Genomic DNA, 14635 nt, shown 5'->3' with positions numbered 1-14635 from the left:
AAAAAAACGCGATCAACTTTGAAAAACTCTCAATGGAATTCATCCACAATCATTCCTATAGATGAATTGAACCCATCCCTATGTCATTGAAATTTTTGATCTACGAATTTGGACTGGTAACCATCGTGATTGAAAAAAAATTTCAAAAAATTTGTTATTGTAAACAAACTATTCATCGCCAAAGACATCCCGTATTCCCAAGCGGTCACCCTTCCAAGTACTAACGGGACTCGACGTAACTTAACTTCTGGGAGCTGACGAGACCAGGTGCGTTCTACGTGATATGGCCGTTGACATTCAAAAATGAAAATTTACCCTCCCTGTCCCAATGGATGAATAGAAAATCACTTCAAAGTGATTGAAATGTTTGTTCATTGAATTCGGACTGGTAACCATCGCGAATAAAAAAACGCGATCAACTTTGAAAAACTCTCAATGGAATTCATCCAGAATCATTCCTATAGATGAATTGAACCTATCCCTGTGTCATTGAAATTTTTGATCTACGAATTTGGACTGGTAACCATCGTGATTGAAAAAAAATTTCAAGAAATTTGTTATTGAAAACAAACTATTCATCGCCAACGACATCCCGTATTCCCAAGCGGTCACCCTTCCAAGTACTAACGGGACTCGACGTAACTTAACTTCTGGGAGCTGACGAGACCAGGTGCGTTCTACGTGATATGGCCGTTGACATTCAAAATTGAAAATTTACCCTCCCAGTCCCAATGGATGAATAGAAAATCACTTCAAAGTGATTGAAATGTTTGTTCATTGAATTCGGACTGGTAACCATCGCGAATAAAAAAACGCGACCAACTTTGAAAAACTCTCAATGGAATTCATCCACAATCATTCCTATAGATGAATTGAACCCATCCCTATGTCATTGAAATTTTTGATCTACGAATTTGGACTGGTAACCATCGTGATTGAAAAAAAATTTCAAAAAATTTGTTATTGTAAACAAACTATTCATCGCCAACGACATCCCGTATTCCCAAGCGGTCACCCTTCCAAGTACTAACGGGACTCGACGTAACTTAATTTCTGGGAGCTGACGAGACCAGGTGCGTTCTACGTGATATGGCCGTTGACATTAAAAAATTAAAATTTACCCTCCCTGTCCCAATGGATAAGTAGAAAATCACTTCAAAGTGATTGAAATGTTTGTTCATTGAATTCGGACTGGTAACCATCGCGAATAAAAAAACGCGATCAACTTTGAAAAACTCTCAATGGAATTCATCCAGAATCATTCCTATAGATGAATTGAACCTATCCCTGTGTCATTGAAATTTTTGATCTACGAATTTGGACTGGTAACCATCGTGATTGAAAAAAAATTTCAAGAAATTTGTTATTGAAAACAAACTATTCATCGCCAACGACATCCCGTATTCCCAAGCGGTCACCCTTCCAAGTACTAACGGGACTCGACGTAACTTAACTTCTGGGAGCTGACGAGACCAGGTGCGTTCTACGTGATATGGCCGTTGACATTCAAAATTGAAAATTTACCCTCCCAGTCCCAATGGATGAATAGAAAATCACTTCAAAGTGATTGAAATGTTTGTTCATTGAATTCGGACTGGTAACCATCGCGAATAAAAAAACGCGATCAACTTTGAAAATTTCTCAATGGAATTCATCCACAATAATTCCTATAGATGAATTGAACCTATCCCTGTGTCATTGAAATTTTTGATCTACGAATTTGGACTGGTAACCATCGTGATTGAAAAAAAATTTCAAGAAATTTGTTATTGAAAACAAACTATTCATCGCCAACGACATCCCGTATTCCCAAGCGGTCACCCTTCCAAGTACTAACGGGACTCGACGTAACTTAACTTCTGGGAGCTGACGAGACCAGGTGCGTTCTACGTGATATGGCCGTTGACATTCAAAATTGAAAATTTACCCTCCCAGTCCCAATGGATGAATAGAAAATCACTTCAAAGTGATTGAAATGTTTGTTCATTGAATTCGGACTGGTAACCATCGCGAATAAAAAAACGCGATCAACTTTGAAAAACTCTCAATGGAATTCATCCAGAATCATTCCTATAGATGAATTGAACCTATCCCTGTGTCATTGAAATTTTTGATCTACGAATTTGGACTGGTAACCATCGTGATTGAAAAAAAATTTCAAGAAATTTGTTATTGAAAACAAACTATTCATCGCCAACGACATCCCGTATTCCCAAGCGGTCACCCTTCCAAGTACTAACGGGACTCGACGTAACTTAACTTCTGGGAGCTGACGAGACCAGGTGCGTTCTACGTGATATGGCCGTTGACATTCAAAATTGAAAATTTACCCTCCCAGTCCCAATGGATGAATAGAAAATCACTTCAAAGTGATTGAAATGTTTGTTCATTGAATTCGGACTGGTAACCATCGCGAATAAAAAAACGCGATCAACTTTGAAAAACTCTCAATGGAATTCATCCACAATCATTCCTATAGATGAATTGAACCCATCCCTATGTCATTGAAATTTTTGATCTACGAATTTGGACTGGTAACCATCGTGATTGAAAAAAAATTTCAAAAAATTTGTTATTGTAAACAAACTATTCATCGCCAACGACATCCCGTATTCCCAAGCGGTCACCCTTCCAAGTACTAACGGGACTCGACGTAACTTAATTTCTGGGAGCTGACGAGACCAGGTGCGTTCTACGTGATATGGCCGTTGACATTAAAAAATTAAAATTTACCCTCCCTGTCCCAATGGATGAATAGAAAATCACTTCAAAGTGATTGAAATGTTTGTTCATTGAATTTTGACTGGTAACCATCGCGAATAAAAAAACGCGATCAACTTTGAAAAACTCTCAATGGAATTCATACAGAATCATTCCTATAGATGAATTGAAGCTATCCCTTTGTCATTGAAATTTTTGATCTACGAATTTGGACTGGTAACCATCGTGATTGAAAAAAATTTCAAAAAATTTGTTATTGTAAACAAACTATTCATCGCCAACGACATCCCGTATTCCCAAGCGGTCACCCTTCCAAGTACTAACGGGACTCGACGTAACTTAACTTCTGGGAGCTGACGAGACCAGGTGCGTTCTACGTGATATGGCCGTTGACATTAAAAAATTAAAATTTACCCTCCCTGTCCCAATGGATGAATAGAAAATCACTTCAAAGTGATTGAAATGTTTGTTCATTGAATTCGGACTGGTAACCATCGCGAATAAAAAAACGCGATCAACTTTGAAAAACTCTCAATGGAATTCATCCACAATCATTCCTATAGATGAATTGAACCCATCCCTATGTCATTGAAATTTTTGATCTACGAATTTGGACTGGTAACCATCGTGATTGAAAAAAAATTTCAAAAAATTTGTTATTGTAAACAAACTATTCATCGCCAACGACATCCCGTATTCCCAAGCGGTCACCCTTCCAAGTACTAACGGGACTCGACGTAACTTAATTTCTGGGAGCTGACGAGACCAGGTGCGTTCTACGTGATATGGCCGTTGACATTAAAAAATTAAAATTTACCCTCCCTGTCCCAATGGATGAATAGAAAATCACTTCAAAGTGATTGAAATGTTTGTTCATTGAATTTTGACTGGTAACCATCGCGAATAAAAAAACGCGATCAACTTTGAAAAACTCTCAATGGAATTCATACAGAATCATTCCTATAGATGAATTGAAGCTATCCCTTTGTCATTGAAATTTTTGATCTACGAATTTGGACTGGTAACCATCGTGATTGAAAAAAATTTCAAAAAATTTGTTATTGTAAACAAACTATTCATCGCCAACGACATCCCGTATTCCCAAGCGGTCACCCTTCCAAGTACTAACGGGACTCGACGTAACTTAACTTCTGGGAGCTGACGAGACCAGGTGCGTTCTACGTGATATGGCCGTTGACATTAAAAAATTAAAATTTACCCTCCCTGTCCCAATGGATGAATAGAAAATCACTTCAAAGTGATTGAAATGTTTGTTCATTGAATTCGGACTGGTAACCATCGCGAATAAAAAAACGCGATCAACTTTGAAAAACTCTCAATGGAATTCATCCACAATCATTCCTATAGATGAATTGAACCCATCCCTATGTCATTGAAATTTTTGATCTACGAATTTGGACTGGTAACCATCGTGATTGAAAAAAAATTTCAAAAAATTTGTTATTGTAAACAAACTATTCATCGCCAACGACATCCCGTATTCCCAAGCGGTCACCCTTCCAAGTACTAACGGGACTCGACGTAACTTAATTTCTGGGAGCTGACGAGACCAGGTGCGTTCTACGTGATATGGCCGTTGACATTAAAAAATTAAAATTTACCCTCCCTGTCCCAATGGATGAATAGAAAATCACTTCAAAGTGATTGAAATGTTTGTTCATTGAATTTTGACTGGTAACCATCGCGAATAAAAAAACGCGATCAACTTTGAAAAACTCTCAATGGAATTCATACAGAATCATTCCTATAGATGAATTGAAGCTATCCCTTTGTCATTGAAATTTTTGATCTACGAATTTGGACTGGTAACCATCGTGATTGAAAAAAATTTCAAAAAATTTGTTATTGTAAACAAACTATTCATCGCCAACGACATCCCGTATTCCCAAGCGGTCACCCTTCCAAGTACTAACGGGACTCGACGTAACTTAACTTCTGGGAGCTGACGAGACCAGGTGCGTTCTACGTGATATGGCCGTTGACATTAAAAAATTAAAATTTACCCTCCCTGTCCCAATGGATGAATAGAAAATCACTTCAAAGTGATTGAAATGTTTGTTCATTGAATTCGGACTGGTAACCATCGCGAATAAAAAAACGCGATCAACTTTGAAAAACTCTCAATGGAATTCATCCACAATCATTCCTATAGATGAATTGAACCCATCCCTATGTCATTGAAATTTTTGATCTACGAATTTGGACTGGTAACCATCGTGATTGAAAAAAAATTTCAAAAAATTTGTTATTGTAAACAAACTATTCATCGCCAACGACATCCCGTATTCCCAAGCGGTCACCCTTCCAAGTACTAACGGGACTCGACGTAACTTAATTTCTGGGAGCTGACGAGACCAGGTGCGTTCTACGTGATATGGCCGTTGACATTAAAAAATTAAAATTAACCCTCCCTGTCCCAATGGATGAATAGAAAATCACTTCAAAGTGATTGAAATGTTTGTTCATTGAATTCGGACTGGTAACCATCGCGAATAAAAAAACGCGATCAACTTTGAAAAACTCTCAATGGAATTCATCCAGAATCATTCCTATAGATGAATTGAAGCTATCCCTTTGTCATTGAAATTTTTGATCTACGAATTTGGACTGGTAACCATCGTGATTGAAAAAAATTTCAAAAAATTTGTTATTGTAAACAAACTATTCATCGCCAACGACATCCCGTATTCCCAAGCGGTCACCCTTCCAAGTACTAACGGGACTCGACGTAACTTAACTTCTGGGAGCTGACGAGACCAGGTGCGTTCTACGTGATATGGCCGTTGACATTAAAAAATTAAAATTTACCCTCCCTGTCCCAATGGATGAATAGAAAATCACTTCAAAGTGATTGAAATGTTTGTTCATTGAATTCGGACTGGTAACCATCGCGAATAAAAAAACGCGATCAACTTTGAAAAACTCTCAATGGAATTCATCCACAATCATTCCTATAGATGAATTGAACCCATCCCTATGTCATTGAAATGTTTGATCTACGAATTTGGACTGGTAACCATCGTGATTGAAAAAAAATTTCAAAAAATTTGTTCTTGTAAACAAACTATTCATCGCCAACGACATCCCGTATTCCCAAGCGGTCACCCTTCCAAGTACTAACGGGACTCGACGTAACTTAACTTCTGGGAGCTGACGAGACCAGGTGCGTTCTACGTGATATGGCCGTTGACATTCAAAAATGAAAATTTACCCTCCCAGTCCCAATGGATGAAAAGAAAATCACTTCAAAGTGATTGAAATGTTTGTTCATTGAATTCGGACTGGTAACCATCGCGAATAAAAAAACGCGATCAACTTTGAAAAACTCTCAATGGAATTCATCCACAATCATTCCTATAGATGAATTGAACCCATCCCTATGTCATTGAAATTTTTGATCTACGAATTTGGACTGGTAACCATCGTGATTGAAAAAAAATTTCAAAAAATTTGTTATTGTAAACAAACTATTCATCGCCAACGACATCCCGTATTCCCAAGCGGTCACCCTTCCAAGTACTAACGGGACTCGACGTAACTTAATTTCTGGGAGCTGACGAGACCAGGTGCGTTCTACGTGATATGGCCGTTGACATTAAAAAATTAAAATTTACCCTCCCTGTCCCAATGGATGAATAGAAAATCACTTCAAAGTGATTGAAATGTTTGTTCATTGAATTCGGACTGGTAACCATCGCGAATAAAAAAACGCGATCAACTTTGAAAAACTCTCAATGGAATTCATCCAGAATCATTCCTATAGATGAATTGAAGCTATCCCTTTGTCATTGAAATTTTTGATCTACGAATTTGGACTGGTAACCATCGTGATTGAAAAAAAATTCAAAAAATTTGTTATTGTAAACAAACTATTCATCGCCAACGACATCCCGTATTCCCAAGCGGTCACCCTTCCAAGTACTAACGGGACTCGACGTAACTTAACTTCTGGGAGCTGACGAGACCAGGTGCGTTCTACGTGATATGGCCGTTGACATTAAAAAATTAAAATTTACCCTCCCTGTCCCAATGGATGAATAGAAAATCACTTCAAAGTGATTGAAATGTTTGTTCATTGAATTCGGACTGGTAACCATCGCGAATAAAAAAACGCGATCAACTTTGAAAAACTCTCAATGGAATTCATCCACAATCATTCCTATAGATGAATTGAACCCATCCCTATGTCATTGAAATTTTTGATCTACGAATTTGGACTGGTAACCATCGTGATTGAAAAAAAATTTCAAAAAATTTGTTATTGTAAACAAACTATTCATCGCCAACGACATCCCGTATTCCCAAGCGGTCACCCTTCCAAGTACTAACGGGACTCGACGTAACTTAATTTCTGGGAGCTGACGAGACCAGGTGCGTTCTACGTGATATGGCCGTTGACATTAAAAAATTAAAATTTACCCTCCCTGTCCCAATGGATGAATAGAAAATCACTTCAAAGTGATTGAAATGTTTGTTCATTGAATTTTGACTGGTAACCATCGCGAATAAAAAAACGCGATCAACTTTGAAAAACTCTCAATGGAATTCATCCAGAATCATTCCTATAGATGAATTGAAGCTATCCCTTTGTCATTGAAATTTTTGATCTACGAATTTGGACTGGTAACCATCGTGATTGAAAAAAATTTCAAAAAATTTGTTATTGTAAACAAACTATTCATCGCCAACGACATCCCGTATTCCCAAGCGGTCACCCTTCCAAGTACTAACGGGACTCGACGTAACTTAACTTCTGGGAGCTGACGAGACCAGGTGCGTTCTACGTGATATGGCCGTTGACATTAAAAAATTAAAATTTACCCTCCCTGTCCCAATGGATGAATAGAAAATCACTTCAAAGTGATTGAAATGTTTGTTCATTGAATTCGGACTGGTAACCATCGCGAATAAAAAAAACGCGATCAACTTTGAAAAACTCTCAATGGAATTCATCCACAATCATTCCTATAGATGAATTGAACCCATCCCTATGTCATTGAAATTTTTGATCTACGAATTTGGACTGGTAACCATCGTGATTGAAAAAAAATTTCAAAAAATTTGTTATTGTAAACAAACTATTCATCGCCAACGACATCCCGTATTCCCAAGCGGTCACCCTTCCAAGTACTAACGGGACTCGACGTAACTTAATTTCTGGGAGCTGACGAGACCAGGTGCGTTCTACGTGATATGGCCGTTGACATTAAAAAATTAAAATTTACCCTCCCTGTCCCAATGGATGAATAGAAAATCACTTCAAAGTGATTGAAATGTTTGTTCATTGAATTTTGACTGGTAACCATCGCGAATAAAAAAACGCGATCAACTTTGAAAAACTCTCAATGGAATTCATCCAGAATCATTCCTATAGATGAATTGAAGCTATCCCTTTGTCATTGAAATTTTTGATCTACGAATTTGGACTGGTAACCATCGTGATTGAAAAAAATTTCAAAAAATTTGTTATTGTAAACAAACTATTCATCGCCAACGACATCCCGTATTCCCAAGCGGTCACCCTTCCAAGTACTAACGGGACTCGACGTAACTTAACTTCTGGGAGCTGACGAGACCAGGTGCGTTCTACGTGATATGGCCGTTGACATTAAAAAATTAAAATTTACCCTCCCTGTCCCAATGGATGAATAGAAAATCACTTCAAAGTGATTGAAATGTTTGTTCATTGAATTCGGACTGGTAACCATCGCGAATAAAAAAACGCGATCAACTTTGAAAAACTCTCAATGGAATTCATCCACAATCATTCCTATAGATGAATTGAACCCATCCCTATGTCATTGAAATTTTTGATCTACGAATTTGGACTGGTAACCATCGTGATTGAAAAAAAATTTCAAAAAATTTGTTATTGTAAACAAACTATTCATCGCCAACGACATCCCGTATTCCCAAGCGGTCACCCTTCCAAGTACTAACGGGACTCGACGTAACTTAATTTCTGGGAGCTGACGAGACCAGGTGCGTTCTACGTGATATGGCCGTTGACATTAAAAAATTAAAATTTACCCTCCCTGTCCCAATGGATGAATAGAAAATCACTTCAAAGTGATTGAAATGTTTGTTCATTGAATTCGGACTGGTAACCATCGCGAATAAAAAAACGCGATCAACTTTGAAAAACTCTCAATGGAATTCATCCAGAATCATTCCTATAGATGAATTGAAGCTATCCCTTTGTCATTGAAATTTTTGATCTACGAATTTGGACTGGTAACCATCGTGATTGAAAAAAATTTCAAAAAATTTGTTATTGTAAACAAACTATTCATCGCCAACGACATCCCGTATTCCCAAGCGGTCACCCTTCCAAGTACTAACGGGACTCGACGTAACTTAACTTCTGGGAGCTGACGAGACCAGGTGCGTTCTACGTGATATGGCCGTTGACATTCAAAAATTAAAATTTACCCTCCCTGTCCCAATGGATGAATAGAAAATCACTTCAAAGTGATTGAAATGTTTGTTCATTGAATTCGGACTGGTAACCATCGCGAATAAAAAAACGCGATCAACTTTGAAAAACTCTCAATGGAATTCATCCACAATCATTCCTATAGATGAATTGAACCCATCCCTATGTCATTGAAATTTTTGATCTACGAATTTGGACTGGTAACCATCGTGATTGAAAAAAATTTCAATAAATTTGTTATTGTAAACAAACTATTCATCGCCAACGACATCCCGTATTCCCAAGCGGTCACCCTTCCAAGTACTAATGGGACTCGACGTAACTTAACTTCTGGGAGCTGACGAGACCAGGTGCTTTCTACGTGATATGGCCGTTGACATTAAAAATTAAAATTTACCCTCCCTGTCCCAATGGATGAATAGAAAATCACTTCAAAGTGATTGAAATGTTTGTTCATTGAATTCGGACTGGTAACCATCGCGAATAAAAAAACGCGATCAACTTTGAAAAACTCTCAATGGAATTCATCCAGAATCATTCCTATAGATGAATTGAAGCTATCCCTTTGTCATTGAAATTTTTGATCTACGAAATTGGACTGGTAACCATCGTGATTGAAAAAAATTTCAAAAAATTTGTTATTGTAAACAAACTATTCATCGCCAACGACATCCCGTATTCCCAAGCGGTCACCCTTCCAAGTACTAACGGGACTCGACGTAACTTAACTTCTGGGAGCTGACGAGACCAGGTGCGTTCTACGTGATATGGCCGTTGACATTCAAAAATTAAAATTTACCCTCCCTGTCCCAATGGATGAATAGAAAATCACTTCAAAGTGATTGAAATGTTTGTTCATTGAATTCGGACTGGTAACCATCGCGAATAAAAAAACGCGATCAACTTTGAAAAACTCTCAATGGAATTCATCCACAATCATTCCTATAGATGAATTGAACCCATCCCTATGTCATTGAAATTTTTGATCTACGAATTTGGACTGGTAACCATCGTGATTGAAAAAAAATTTCAAAAAATTTGTTATTGTAAACAAACTATTCATCGCCAAAGACATCCCGTATTCCCAAGCGGTCACCCTTCCAAGTACTAACGGGACTCGACGTAACTTAACTTCTGGGAGCTGACGAGACCAGGTGCGTTCTACGTGATATGGCCGTTGACATTCAAAAATGAAAATTTACCCTCCCATTCCCAATGGATGAATAGAAAATCACTTCAAAGTGATTGAAATGTTTGTTCATTGAATTCGGACTGGTAACCATCGCGAATAAAAAAACGCGATCAACTTTGAAAAACTCTCAATGGAATTCATCCACAATCATTCCTATAGATGAATTGAACCCATCCCTATGTCATTGAAATTTTTGATCTACGAATTTGGACTGGTAACCATCGTGATTGAAAAAAATTTCAATAAATTTGTTATTGTAAACAAACTATTCATCGCCAACGACATCCCGTATTCCCAAGCGGTCACCCTTCCAAGTACTAATGGGACTCGACGTAACTTAACTTCTGGGAGCTGACGACACCAGGTGCGTTCTACGTGATATGGCCGTTGACATTAAAAATTAAAATTTACCCTCCCTGTCCCAATGGATGAATAGAAAATCACTTCAAAGTGATTGAAATGTTTGTTCATTGAATTCGGACTGGTAACCATCGCGAATAAAAAAACGCGATCAACTTTGAAAAACTCTCAATGGAATTCATCCAGAATCATTCCTATAGATGAATTGAAGCTATCCCTTTGTCATTGAAATTTTTGATCTACGAATTTGGACTGGTAACCATCGTGATTGAAAAAAATTTCAAAAAATTTGTTCTTGTAAACAAACTATTCATCGCCAACGACATCCCGTATTCCCAAGCGGTCACCCTTCCAAGTACTAACGGGACTCGACGTAACTTAACTTCTGGGAGCTGACGAGACCAGGTGCGTTCTACGTGATATGGCCGTTGACATTCAAAAATTAAAATTTACCCTCCCTGTCCCAATGGATGAATAGAAAATCACTTCAAAGTGATTGAAATGTTTGTTCATTGAATTCGGACTGGTAACCATCGCGAATAAAAAAACGCGATCAACTTTGAAAAACTCTCAATGGAATTCATCCACAATCATTCCTATAGATGAATTGAACCCATCCCTATGTCATTGAAATTTTTGATCTACGAATTTGGACTGGTAACCATCGTGATTGAAAAAAAATTTCAAAAAATTTGTTATTGTAAACAAACTATTCATCGCCAACGACATCCCGTATTCCCAAGCGGTCACCCTTCCAAGTACTAACGGGACTCGATGTAACTTAATTTCTGGGAGCTGACGAGACCAGGTGCGTTCTACGTGATATGGCCGTTGACATTAAAAAATTAAAATTAACCCTCCCTGTCCCAATGGATGAATAGAAAATCACTTCAAAGTGATTGAAATGTTTGTTCATTGAATTCGGACTGGTAACCATCGCGAATAAAAAAAAGCGATCAACTTTGAAAAACTCTCAATGGAATTCATCCAGAATCATTCCTATAGATGAATTGAAGCTATCCCTTTGTCATTGAAATTTTTGATCTACGAATTTGGACTGGTAACCATCGTGATTGAAAAAAATTTAAAAAAATTTGTTATTGTAAACAAACTATTCATCGCCAACGACATCCCGTATTCCCAAGCGGTCACCCTTCCAAGTACTAACGGGACTCGACGTAACTTAACTTCTGGGAGCTGACGAGACCAGGTGCGTTCTACGTGATATGGCCGTTGACATTAAAAAATTAAAATTTACCCTCCCTGTCCCAATGGATGAATAGAAAATCACTTCAAAGTGATTGAAATGTTTGTTCATTGAATTCGGACTGGTAACCATCGCGAATAAAAAAACGCGATCAACTTTGAAAAACTCTCAATGGAATTCATCCACAATCATTCCTATAGATGAATTGAACCCATCCCTATGTCATTGAAATTTTTGATCTACGAATTTGGACTGGTAACCATCGTGATTGAAAAAAATTTCAATAAATTTGTTATTGTAAACAAACTATTCATCGCCAACGACATCCCGTATTCCCAAGCGGTCACCCTTCCAAGTACTAATGGGACTCGACGTAACTTAATTTCTGGGAGCTGACGAGACCAGGTGCGTTCTACGTGATATGGCCGTTGACATTAAAAAATTAAAATTTACCCTCCCTGTCCCAATGGATGAATAGAAAATCACTTCAAAGTGATTGAAATGTTTGTTCATTGAATTCGGACTGGTAACCATCGCGAATAAAAAAACGCGATCAACTTTGAAAAACTCTCAATGGAATTCATCCAGAATCATTCCTATAGATGAATTGAAGCTATCCCTTTGTCATTGAAATTTTTGATCTACGAATTTGGACTGGTAACCATCGTGATTGAAAAAAATTTCAAAAAATTTGTTATTGTAAACAAACTATTCATCGCCAACGACATCCCGTATTCCCAAGCGGTCACCCTTCCAAGTACTAACGGGACTCGACGTAACTTAACTTCTGGGAGCTGACGAGACCAGGTGCGTTCTACGTGATATGGCCGTTGACATTAAAAAATTAAAATTTACCCTCCCTGTCCCAATGGATGAATAGAAAATCACTTCAAAGTGATTGAAATGTTTGTTCATTGAATTCGGACTGGTAACCATCGCGAATAAAAAAACGCGATCAACTTTGAAAAACTCTCAATGGAATTCATCCACAATCATTCCTATAGATGAATTGAACCCATCCCTATGTCATTGAAATTTTTGATCTACGAATTTGGACTGGTAACCATCGTGATTGAAAAAAAATTTCAAAAAATTTGTTATTGTAAACAAACTATTCATCGCCAACGACATCCCGTATTCCCAAGCGGTCACCCTTCCAAGTACTAACGGGACTCGACGTAACTTAACTTCTGGGAGCTGACGAGACCAGGTGCGTTCTACGTGATATGGCCGTTGACATTCAAAAATGAAAATTTACCCTCCCAGTCCCAATGGATGAAAAGAAAATCACTTCAAAGTGATTGAAATGTTTGTTCATTGAATTCGGACTGGTAACCATCGCGAATAAAAAAACGCGATCAACTTTGAAAAACTCTCAATGGAATTCATCCACAATCATTCCTATAGATGAATTGAACCCATCCCTATGTCATTGAAATTTTTGATCTACGAATTTGGACTGGTAACCATCGTGATTGAAAAAAAATTTAAAAAAATTTGTTATTGTAAACAAACTATTCATCGCCAACGACATCCCATATTCCCAAGCGGTCACCCTTCCAAGTACTAACGGAACTCGACGTAACTTAACTTCTGGGAGCTGACGAGACCAGGTGCGTTCTACGTGATATGGCCGTTGACATTCAAAAATTAAAATTTACCCTCCCTGTCCCAATGGATGAATAGAAAATCACTTCAAAGTGATTGAAATGTTTGTTCATTGAATTCGGACTGGTAACCATCGCGAATAAAAAAACGCGATCAACTTTGAAAAACTCTCAATGGAATTCATCCACAATCATTCCTATAGATGAATTGAACCCATCCCTATGTCATTGAAATTTTTGATCTACGAATTTGGACTGGTAACCATCGTGATTGAAAAAAAATTTCAAAAAATTTGTTATTGTAAACAAACTATTCATCGCCAAAGACATCCCGTATTCCCAAGCGGTCACCCTTCCAAGTACTAATGGGACTCGACGTAACTTAACTTCTGGGAGCTGACGAGACCAGGTGCGTTCTACGTGATATGGCCGTTGACATTAAAAATTAAAATTTACCCTCCCTGTCCCAATGGATGAATAGAAAATCACTTCAAAGTGATTGAAATGTTTGTTCATTGAATTCGGACTGGTAACCATCGCGAATAAAAAAACGCGATCAACTTTGAAAAACTCTCAATGGAATTCATCCAGAATCATTCCTATAGATGAATTGAAGCTATCCCTTTGTCATTGAATTTTTTGATCTACGAAATTGGACTGGTAACCATCGTGATTGAAAAAAATTTCAAAAAATTTGTTATTGTAAACAAACTATTCATCGCCAAAGACATCCCGTATTCCCAAGCGGTCACCCTTCCAAGTACTAACGGGACTCGACGTAACTTAACTTCTGGGAGCTGACGAGACCAGGTGCGTTCTACGTGATATGGCCGTTGACATTCAAAAATGAAAATTTACCCTCCCAGTCCCAATGGATGAATAGAAAATCACTTCAAAGTGATTGAAATGTTTGTTCATTGAATTCGGACTGGTAACCATCGCGAATAAAAAAACGCGATCAACTTTGAAAAACTCTCAATGGAATTCATCCACAATCATTCCTATAGATGAATTGAACCCATCCCTATGTCATTGAAATTTTTGATCTACGAATTTGGACTGGTAACCATCGTGATTGAAAAAAATTTCAA

General features: G+C 37.8%; 36 pseudogenes; all 36 read right to left on the bottom strand.

Moving 5' to 3' along the window:
• Positions 1–176: 176 nt before the first annotated feature.
• LOC124345312 lies at positions 177–295 on the bottom strand (annotated as a pseudogene).
• A 284-nt stretch (positions 296–579) lies between these two features.
• LOC124346686 lies at positions 580–698 on the bottom strand (annotated as a pseudogene).
• Positions 699–982: 284 nt separating this feature from the next.
• Positions 983–1101, bottom strand: LOC124345227 (annotated as a pseudogene).
• Positions 1102–1385: 284 nt separating this feature from the next.
• On the bottom strand, positions 1386–1504 carry LOC124346684 (annotated as a pseudogene).
• Positions 1505–1788: 284 nt separating this feature from the next.
• LOC124346683 lies at positions 1789–1907 on the bottom strand (annotated as a pseudogene).
• Positions 1908–2191: 284 nt separating this feature from the next.
• Positions 2192–2310, bottom strand: LOC124346682 (annotated as a pseudogene).
• Positions 2311–2594: 284 nt separating this feature from the next.
• Positions 2595–2713, bottom strand: LOC124345226 (annotated as a pseudogene).
• A 283-nt stretch (positions 2714–2996) lies between these two features.
• On the bottom strand, positions 2997–3115 carry LOC124346681 (annotated as a pseudogene).
• Positions 3116–3399: 284 nt separating this feature from the next.
• On the bottom strand, positions 3400–3518 carry LOC124345225 (annotated as a pseudogene).
• Positions 3519–3801: 283 nt separating this feature from the next.
• On the bottom strand, positions 3802–3920 carry LOC124346679 (annotated as a pseudogene).
• A 284-nt stretch (positions 3921–4204) lies between these two features.
• On the bottom strand, positions 4205–4323 carry LOC124345224 (annotated as a pseudogene).
• A 283-nt stretch (positions 4324–4606) lies between these two features.
• LOC124346678 lies at positions 4607–4725 on the bottom strand (annotated as a pseudogene).
• A 284-nt stretch (positions 4726–5009) lies between these two features.
• On the bottom strand, positions 5010–5128 carry LOC124345223 (annotated as a pseudogene).
• A 283-nt stretch (positions 5129–5411) lies between these two features.
• On the bottom strand, positions 5412–5530 carry LOC124346677 (annotated as a pseudogene).
• A 284-nt stretch (positions 5531–5814) lies between these two features.
• Positions 5815–5933, bottom strand: LOC124346676 (annotated as a pseudogene).
• A 284-nt stretch (positions 5934–6217) lies between these two features.
• On the bottom strand, positions 6218–6336 carry LOC124345222 (annotated as a pseudogene).
• A 283-nt stretch (positions 6337–6619) lies between these two features.
• Positions 6620–6738, bottom strand: LOC124346675 (annotated as a pseudogene).
• Positions 6739–7022: 284 nt separating this feature from the next.
• On the bottom strand, positions 7023–7141 carry LOC124345221 (annotated as a pseudogene).
• A 283-nt stretch (positions 7142–7424) lies between these two features.
• On the bottom strand, positions 7425–7543 carry LOC124346673 (annotated as a pseudogene).
• A 285-nt stretch (positions 7544–7828) lies between these two features.
• LOC124345220 lies at positions 7829–7947 on the bottom strand (annotated as a pseudogene).
• A 283-nt stretch (positions 7948–8230) lies between these two features.
• LOC124346672 lies at positions 8231–8349 on the bottom strand (annotated as a pseudogene).
• A 284-nt stretch (positions 8350–8633) lies between these two features.
• On the bottom strand, positions 8634–8752 carry LOC124345219 (annotated as a pseudogene).
• Positions 8753–9035: 283 nt separating this feature from the next.
• On the bottom strand, positions 9036–9154 carry LOC124346671 (annotated as a pseudogene).
• A 283-nt stretch (positions 9155–9437) lies between these two features.
• Positions 9438–9556, bottom strand: LOC124346674 (annotated as a pseudogene).
• Positions 9557–9838: 282 nt separating this feature from the next.
• On the bottom strand, positions 9839–9957 carry LOC124346670 (annotated as a pseudogene).
• A 284-nt stretch (positions 9958–10241) lies between these two features.
• On the bottom strand, positions 10242–10360 carry LOC124345310 (annotated as a pseudogene).
• A 283-nt stretch (positions 10361–10643) lies between these two features.
• LOC124345695 lies at positions 10644–10762 on the bottom strand (annotated as a pseudogene).
• Positions 10763–11044: 282 nt separating this feature from the next.
• On the bottom strand, positions 11045–11163 carry LOC124346669 (annotated as a pseudogene).
• Positions 11164–11447: 284 nt separating this feature from the next.
• LOC124345761 lies at positions 11448–11566 on the bottom strand (annotated as a pseudogene).
• A 283-nt stretch (positions 11567–11849) lies between these two features.
• LOC124346667 lies at positions 11850–11968 on the bottom strand (annotated as a pseudogene).
• Positions 11969–12251: 283 nt separating this feature from the next.
• LOC124345263 lies at positions 12252–12370 on the bottom strand (annotated as a pseudogene).
• Positions 12371–12653: 283 nt separating this feature from the next.
• Positions 12654–12772, bottom strand: LOC124346666 (annotated as a pseudogene).
• Positions 12773–13056: 284 nt separating this feature from the next.
• LOC124346665 lies at positions 13057–13175 on the bottom strand (annotated as a pseudogene).
• A 284-nt stretch (positions 13176–13459) lies between these two features.
• Positions 13460–13578, bottom strand: LOC124344844 (annotated as a pseudogene).
• Positions 13579–13862: 284 nt separating this feature from the next.
• On the bottom strand, positions 13863–13981 carry LOC124345469 (annotated as a pseudogene).
• Positions 13982–14263: 282 nt separating this feature from the next.
• On the bottom strand, positions 14264–14382 carry LOC124345309 (annotated as a pseudogene).
• Positions 14383–14635: the final 253 nt, after the last annotated feature.

Source organism: Daphnia pulicaria, chromosome 6 (genome assembly GCF_021234035.1).
Source record: "Daphnia pulicaria isolate SC F1-1A chromosome 6, SC_F0-13Bv2, whole genome shotgun sequence".
NCBI classification, from domain to species: domain Eukaryota; kingdom Metazoa; phylum Arthropoda; class Branchiopoda; order Diplostraca; family Daphniidae; genus Daphnia; species Daphnia pulicaria.
The sequence above is the reverse complement of the archived record's forward strand: the minus strand, read 5'-3'. Positions and strand labels throughout refer to the sequence as shown.